Source organism: Macadamia integrifolia, chromosome 2 (genome assembly GCF_013358625.1).
Source record: "Macadamia integrifolia cultivar HAES 741 chromosome 2, SCU_Mint_v3, whole genome shotgun sequence".
Classification (NCBI taxonomy): Eukaryota; Viridiplantae; Streptophyta; class Magnoliopsida; order Proteales; family Proteaceae; genus Macadamia; species Macadamia integrifolia.
Genome location: NC_056558.1, coordinates 11,335,557 through 11,343,699, shown reverse-complemented (window position 1 = coordinate 11,343,699; position 8,143 = coordinate 11,335,557). Strand labels below are relative to the sequence as shown.

General features: G+C 33.6%; 1 long non-coding RNA gene across 1 annotated transcript in view; it reads right to left on the bottom strand.

The window, feature by feature from the left end:
• LOC122093750 overlaps nucleotides 1-5,727 on the bottom strand; it is a 6,315-nt gene extending 588 nt beyond the window's left edge. The window contains exon 1 of the long non-coding RNA XR_006144544.1: nucleotides 5,577-5,727. This is a non-coding gene — a long non-coding RNA (uncharacterized LOC122093750). The remainder of the gene's footprint in view (nucleotides 1-5,576) is intronic.
• Nucleotides 5,728-8,143: the final 2,416 nt, after the last annotated feature.

Here is an 8,143-nt window from a genome sequence, read left to right as displayed (position 1 = left end):
TTTGGAAAACAATTTCTTTTATAGCAGTGATGTGTTTAGATTTATATCTTAAAAGAAAGTTTTATTTTTCTAAATAAGCATGGATTGCTTAGTGGACGTGGAAACTGATCATCTATTATCAGAAATTTAAGATAGATTCTTTAAATATGAAATGTAAGGCAATATATGAATCCCTTATTAGGAAATTTAGTTTTTTTTCTTAAAAATCGACCACCTACTCCTTCCATTTATAAGTCAATCCCTTATTAGGAAATCTAGGTTATTCCTAAAAATTTGACCACCTAGCTACCTTCTTCCATATATAAGTCGCACTTATTAGGAAATCTAATTCATACCAAAAATACATATTTTTTAAGGAAAAGGTTAGGTATGCTGTCGGCATACTGTATGCTAGCACCCACTGTGTCTATTTCTCTTATTTTTTAAGGAAAAGGTTAGGTATGCTGTCGGCATACTGTATGCTAGCACCCACTGTGTCTATTTCTCTTCACATTTTTTAATTGTTCCTCATATCCTTCCTGAATAATACCCCATCATGTACTACCATTGGTGCTGTTTGCTAACTTACCACTGTGTCTATTTCTCTTCACATTTTTTAATTGTTCCTCATATCCTTCCTGAATAATACCCCATCATGTACTACCATTGGTGCTGTTTGCTAACTTACCACTGTGTCTATTTCTCTTCACATTTTTTAATTGTTCCTCATATCCTTCCTGAATAATACCCCATCATGTACTACCATTGGTGCTGTTTGCTAACTTACCATACCCTGGCAGCATACTTATCCCTCTCCCTTTTTTTTTTAATAGTAACTTTTTTTAAAAGAATGTTTATCAAGGCCTCCAAACAACCAAGGATAGAGCTAAAGAATAAGAGAAATACTAGCACTACTAACAAGAACCTTGTGTGAAATTTACAAACCCACCAAGGCCATTCAAACATAAATTTAGAAAATTTAAAATTTTTATTTTTACATATCCTGAAGCCAACATGTATAGTGGTAAATGGTTCCTATAATTTGTAAGGATTTGTAATGCTAGTTTCGTCAGTCAACAAACAAAAATAAATTGTGTAGCTTTGAGAGTTAGATAAACATAAATAGAGGTGTTTGGTTTTACTTATGAATTTCTCATTAAAATAAATCAATATACACCAATAAATTCGTAAATAGGTTGAGATGTATTTATGATTTATCACCTAAAACAAACTCTCTCTCTCTCTCTCTCTCTCTCTCTCTCTCTCTCTCAGAAAATAGTGAAACATAGATCCTCTCTATCACGTACCGGAAGGCTGACAGGACCTAGACAACGGGCATGCACTCCTAGCCGTCGGATGTGCGTTGGACACTCTGAAAACCACAGAGGATTTGGTTCTAAAATAGCGCCCATCTCTTTATTTCAATTTTAAGGTTTAAAAATACTAAGACATAATGGTTGATGTGTTTTGATGGAATATCTCAATTGCTTCTAATGATCTGCACCGATCTTAGATTGCTAAATAAACAGTCATCATCTAGATCAAATGTTTAAAAGACTAAAGCATGATGATTGAATCATTTTCCAACTAGAATCTTTTAAAAATGTAGAATCTCGGAGCAGTTTGGTCATATTACCCTTCGACATAAAGTGTACAACCAGGCAGGTTTGATGGGTTCCTTGTTCGCAAAAAAAAAAAAAAAAAAATATATATATATATATATATATAGAGTAAAAGAGAAGTTCTAGCCAAGGGAGGCATGCAACATTTGTACTTTATTCCAACAACAAGAACCAAAACCTTATCCTAACTTAATGGGATCAACTACATGGAGATTCCAAGCAAGGACGACCGTGAAGATCCATGCAAAACTATTCATGAGTTATGGTTAATCATATTACTATTCAAAAGTGCATACTCCCTGTCTTTGATATACTTTTCAAAAAGACAAAAAAACCATTGACATCAACCAAAAAAAAATTTCAAATGACCAAAAACACCGAAAAAATCCCCAAATGACCAAAACACCCCTCAAAATGGAAGATGACAAAAATATTAATAACTATCTCTCTCTCCCTAAACATGGAGGGGAAAAGTGAATTAATTCTTGCTATTATTCCTCCTTAAATCTCTCTCTCTCTCTCTCTCTCTCTCTCTCTCTCTCTCTCTCTCTCTCTCTCTCTCTCTCCATATTTAAATCTCTATAATTATTTTTTTTTTAAAAAACCCCACATCCTCTCACCCCTCAAAATGGAAGATGAAACAAATAATAATAATAAGCTCTCTATAATTCATTGTCTCTCTCTCTCTCTCTCTCACTAAACTTGGAGGAGAAATGCGGAGAGGAATTATTAATTATAATTATTAAGTATTAAAAAATATAAACAAAAAATTGGCATATAATTATAACCCTAAGAATAATTAAAAAAATAAATAATTATCTCTCACTCTCCCTAAACGTGGAGGAGAAAAGGGAAGTAATTATTTCTATTACTCCTCCTTAAATCTCTCTCTCTCCCTCTCACTCCATATTTAAATCTCTATAATTATTTTTAAAAAATCCCACTCATCCTCTCACCCCTCACAATGGAAGATGAAACAAATAATAATAATAAACTCTCTATAGTTCTCTCTCTCTCTCTCTCTCTCTCTCTCTCTCTAAACGTGGTGGAGGAGAAAGGGGGAGAGTAATAATTAATTATAATTATTAAGTATTAAAAAGGATTAAAAAAAAAAGGCATATAATTATAAACCCTAATAATAATTATCTCTCTGTCTGTCAACGTGTAGGAGAAGAGGTAAGTAATTCCTACTATTACTTCTCCTTAAATCTCTCTCTCTCTCTCTCTCTCTCTCTAAATGTGGAGGAGAAAGGGGTGGAGTAATCATTAATTATAATTATTACGTATTAAAAGGATAAAAAAAAGGCACATAATTATGGAGAGATTTACTGCATAAAAACGGTTTCTTACCATCCTCTTTCATCGACTTTAAAAGTTTTTACTGCATGGAGTCCTGCACTAATAACACCATTACTTTTCTTAAATTATCTCTATAATACATTATCCTTCTTTATATATACCACAGAGAAGACAAAAAATCAACTACAAATCCCAAGATTTCCCAATTTTAGATTTGTCTCTTACAACAATAGCTAAGAATATTTCAAACTCAGATTTCTTTTCTACTACAATAGCACAAAATTTCTCAACTTTAACTTCCTTTTCTCTTGGATCACTGGCACCGCATTTCTCAATTTCAGATACTCCACATCTACAAGGTACGTCTACCAAACTAAACTTTATTATTGTTTAAGTAGATTGTTGGTTGTTGAAAGTCCAAAAGAATTGGTAGTGCAGGCCATTTATTTTTGCTATGTATAAAAATTAAATTTTGTGCTTATGCAAAATTTGATTGTTCTTCAGTCAGTCTTTGATTTTGAGGATTATGACATGCTAAACATTGTTGCTGATTTTATAACCAATGTTTCTACCTGTGGACTTTTTTGCTTAGCAAGAATGTGGTGAGTGGATGTAAAAAAAGGTTGTCTACAAACAGAAGGGATCTTATACAAAGAACATTGTCTACCAAGAAGTCTTATTACCAAACAGGTACAATAATCAACTATTTTATTTATACAAGTTTAAAATATTTCACTCAAATATTCTTTAAGATTATTTCCAAATATTTTACTTTTTCTATCTTTTCTTATTTCAACGAAAGTCACATGCAACACATTCAAGATTGTCACGAATGTTTGTTTACTTCTATTTTTCAATCTCATTTCTTTAGTATTATCTCCTTCTTCATCACTATCACTTAGAATATGTCCTATCATTATGTTACCAAAATCAAGTTGAGAATACTTGCTTTCTAGAGGAATAAGTTGGGAATCCCAAAAGACAGTTCAGGTTGGAACGATCAGGTTAGTTTACTACCAATTTTTATCTCATTTATATAGTTGTATGTTTTATGTGCATCCTTATTTTTTCTTTTTGGATTTTTGGATTTTTGGATTTTTTTTTAAATAATATGATTTTTTAGCTAATTTGTATTACAATTTAAATGCATCGTAATGAAAGTCTACAGATGTTTATATTGTTACTTTCAATGCAATATAAAACTATTATAATGAGGTCTACATGTGTTCCTTTATTACTTTAGTTCTGGCAAATAAATTGGTTGAAAATTTACTCATATAATTCATTTAATTAGTCTGCAAGATAGAACTCAGGTGGATAAGTTATTACACTATATTATGAAAAAATCTCCAGAGGATGCTAAAAGCAAGCATGTTTTCACGTACACCACTTTGACTTGATCAGAGATTATTTTTTTCTTAATTAATCTCCATGGTTTGTAATATTATGGTTTATTAGTATTATGGTTATATCCTATGAGAGAATTATCTCTGAGATTGATGCCATTCTCCAGACCTCCGTAAAGGAAGAGGAAGTATATGTTTTTTATGTTTCATGTTCCCATCTTTTTCTATTATGGGAATTGTACTATTTAGTCTGTGGATTTTCTCTCTTGTATTCAGAATAATTAGGTTTAATTTTGTTTTTGGAAAATACAAACTTTGAAAAATCAGCTCACCAAGTTTTGCAAAACTTACTTCAAATGGATTAACCCAATAATCTTGTCTTAAGAAAATATTTAACTAGGAGACTATCACCACGTGCATTTGCACGTGTATTTTTACTAGTTATAATAAGTGTCAATTATCAACCCATCACACCACTACAAATTAGCCACACAGACTTATAACGACAGACTATAATAAGGTACCGGATGTCTATCTAATGTACCATATAGATCGGTCAAGCCAAAGTGTTTCATCTGCATTATGTCCAACACCACGACAATCTATAACCTAACCTACTTTTATGAAAGGAAGAATGAAAAAATTAATTCTTAACAACTTGATTAAATACAAAAATAACAAATGGGAACACAACTCCACAATATTTGTACTTTATTAATATACTCTAATTATGTTAAGAGGTAAATCAATGTTAATACAGTGTATCAGGTGTTGTACACTAGCGAACTAATGACTTTATTCAGGAAAATTTTTAAATTCTCTCATAGCTGGATCCAAGTGATCATGTGTGAAAAGCGAGGAGACTGAGAATTGCAAAAACATAGTAAGCTAATAAGGAATTCAAGCCAGCTCACGGTTTCTCCTTTTGTTTACGAGCATTCAATGGTGTGAGGTGGAAACCTTATTTCTTATAATACGTTAGTGAACAGATTGATGTGATACTTAAGGATATACTATGACGAATATACCCATCAAAGCCTTCTACTGTGGCCTATATATGTATGTGCACAACAACAATATGCCATCAACAGAACCTAGTTACTAAAGAGAGAGAGAGAGAAGGAAGGATGAAGTCCAGTACTGTTTTCATTCAGATTGTTGTGGTACAACTCTTAGCGGTTGTGTGTGTTTCACAGAATTATGATTTCTTCTATTTTGTTCAGCAGGTAAGTTTAGGTCTCAATGTAAAAACAGTAACTAGGCAATAGATATAACTTTAACAAAATAATTATATTAATGGAAATGTAATTATAAATAGAAAATCACTTACTTGTTCAATTGATCCTTTGAAACAATAGCAGAAACCGTCCCTCTGAAGTAGAGTTGAGTCGTATATATATACTCTTCTTAAGGTATTTGAATGCCCCGTATATATGTTTGCAACCGGGTTGACCGTACGTTCTCACCTCCAAGATAAAACAACTCTCCAATTGCTTAAGGTGCATTCCAATAAGCAATTCTCACATGTATGTCCAAAGGTAATACTCAGAAATTCTAAAAGAAAACGGTAACAAAGAGCAAAACAGAGAACAGCGGCACTTGCAGTAAACAGAGAACTTAAAACTCTCACAGTAAATTAGTACCAAATACAGACAGATTTCTTGTATATATTGAATGTATGCTTCTGTCTACGTATGGGTACCTGTACATTCACTTATGGGAGAGGATATATGTCTCATACGTACAGGTGCATGCATGTACATGTAAATGCATACCATGCACATACGTATGTACATTTATTGGGTACATACACCAATATGTCCCTTAGGAAAAAGTGTGGAGTCAAAAATTACATGTAGTAAAAAGTAGGTCCTTTGAACCACCCCAGGTTCGGTGCGAGATTCAAAAGCACCCTAGGAATTTCCAAACACACATGATATGGGAGAGTGTCTCTCCGAAGGGCTTGCACCCTTAACAAGCATTCCTACATATATATATATATATATATATATAAATCCAAGTTTTCTTTCATCCCTAAGAAATGTGGGACTAAACTCTTGTGAAAAGTTTTAGCTCATTACTACTTCACAAGTGAAGAAGACATTTTTGAGAGGGAAAGCTGAATTTCAAAAAGACTATACTTTAGATTTTCAAAAAGACCATTTTGAAAAGACCAATTTGACCATAGTTTGAAACTTAAATTCCAACACTCAAGGAGCCACTTTAATCAGGTGTATTATTCATTCTTTCTTTAAGAGGAGTTTTATAGTAATGGACAAACACTAGAAAATGTAGATATCGAGTTTCTCTTCAGCCACGGTAAATAGATGCCCTATCTTTATTTCGGTCTGATGGGACTCTTAAGGGTAGTGTTGGACTTGTGCAAGAGGCCACGAGTGAGAATATGAAGAGAAATTTTCACCAAATGTGAATATTTACGTACTTTTTTATTTATTTATTATTTTTTCCATGTTTCCCTATACAAGTGTGTTTGGCTATTTGGAAACGTAAAGTTTTTTAAAACATAGTAAGTAACTATTTCTAGTCGAAATACAAAAATTTACCATCCGAGCTAACTTATTATCTAATTTTCTTGTGTAGTTGTATAGTGACCAGGGTCATACTGTGATACAAGTAAAAGTTGTTGCTACCATACAACAGGCAAGCCTGCAGCAAACTTCACCATCCATGGTCTTTGGCCTAATAATGATGACGGTTCCTATCCATCTAACTGTGATTCCAACAACCCTTTTGTTCTATCACGGATTCACGGGTACTCCATTATTTTCTTTCCTCTATGTTCCTTTTTTTTTTCATTTTTCATTTTTTTTTTTCTGTCTTCTATTAATTAGGTGGATATTGGTGCAATAATAAAGTTTCCATGTTATGACCAAGTATTCACAGATTCAAGTCAGCAAACAGCCTTTCCAGTCTCCGCAAAGCAGGGATAAGCCTGCGTTCATTATGACTTCTATCCAGCCTATAGAATCGAGAGCCTCATGCACTGGATATGCCCTTTTTATTGACTTTTAGAATCAATGTATTAGGGGAATGGTAACCCTACACATATAGAACATGCATGAATACTATGGCTTGGTGATTGTCAATGTAACCTATGATCCCAGTGTATTCTAGTGGAACCTACTGCATATCTATCCATTATTCTTAGAGTATGTTAGGATAAGCTTCTCAGGCTTCCACTTCTGTATTTCTAGAAGCTAGCTTGGGGTTAAAAAGTGCAGTTTTTTTTTCTTTCTTTTTTTTTTTTGGGGGGGGGGGGGGTTGGGGGTTGTTAGGGGTAGGGGTAGGGAAGGGACCTTACATCTAAAGCACTGCTTGGGAGACTGGCCTTCATTCATGGACTACATTTTTACCACCCTGCAATCAGATACACTTTTCCCTTGAGTTGGCCTAAGACCACCTTAATTTAGAGACATCAGCTGGTCAAAGGGTGGTCAAAAATTGAAGTGGTCTCCTCAGCATATCTTTTTATAGGGAAGAAACAAACAGGGGATTTTCGTTGCCCTAAAATTTTCATTCACTATCTGATAATGTTTGGTGTGTAGCTTCTTCAAAAGTATTTTGAGCATAGAAAAGCCCTTCCAGGGTCTTCTTCAGTTAAAAGTTTATACTCTTATAACATCTCCTTTCATTGCTAATTAATTTCTTTGATATCTTTGTATGTTATGGTCTAGATCACAGACTCGGTAAGTATTCTGCAAGTAAGCTGGCCATCACTTTCTTGTCCTAACAGCAACAGCTCAAGTTTTTGGGCACACGAATGGGATAAACATGGTACCTGCTCGGAAGATGTCCTTACAGAACATGGTTACAACAGCTCTCAACCTTAAATGCCAATTGGACCTCCTCCAAATCCTCAGAAGCGCAGGTAAACTC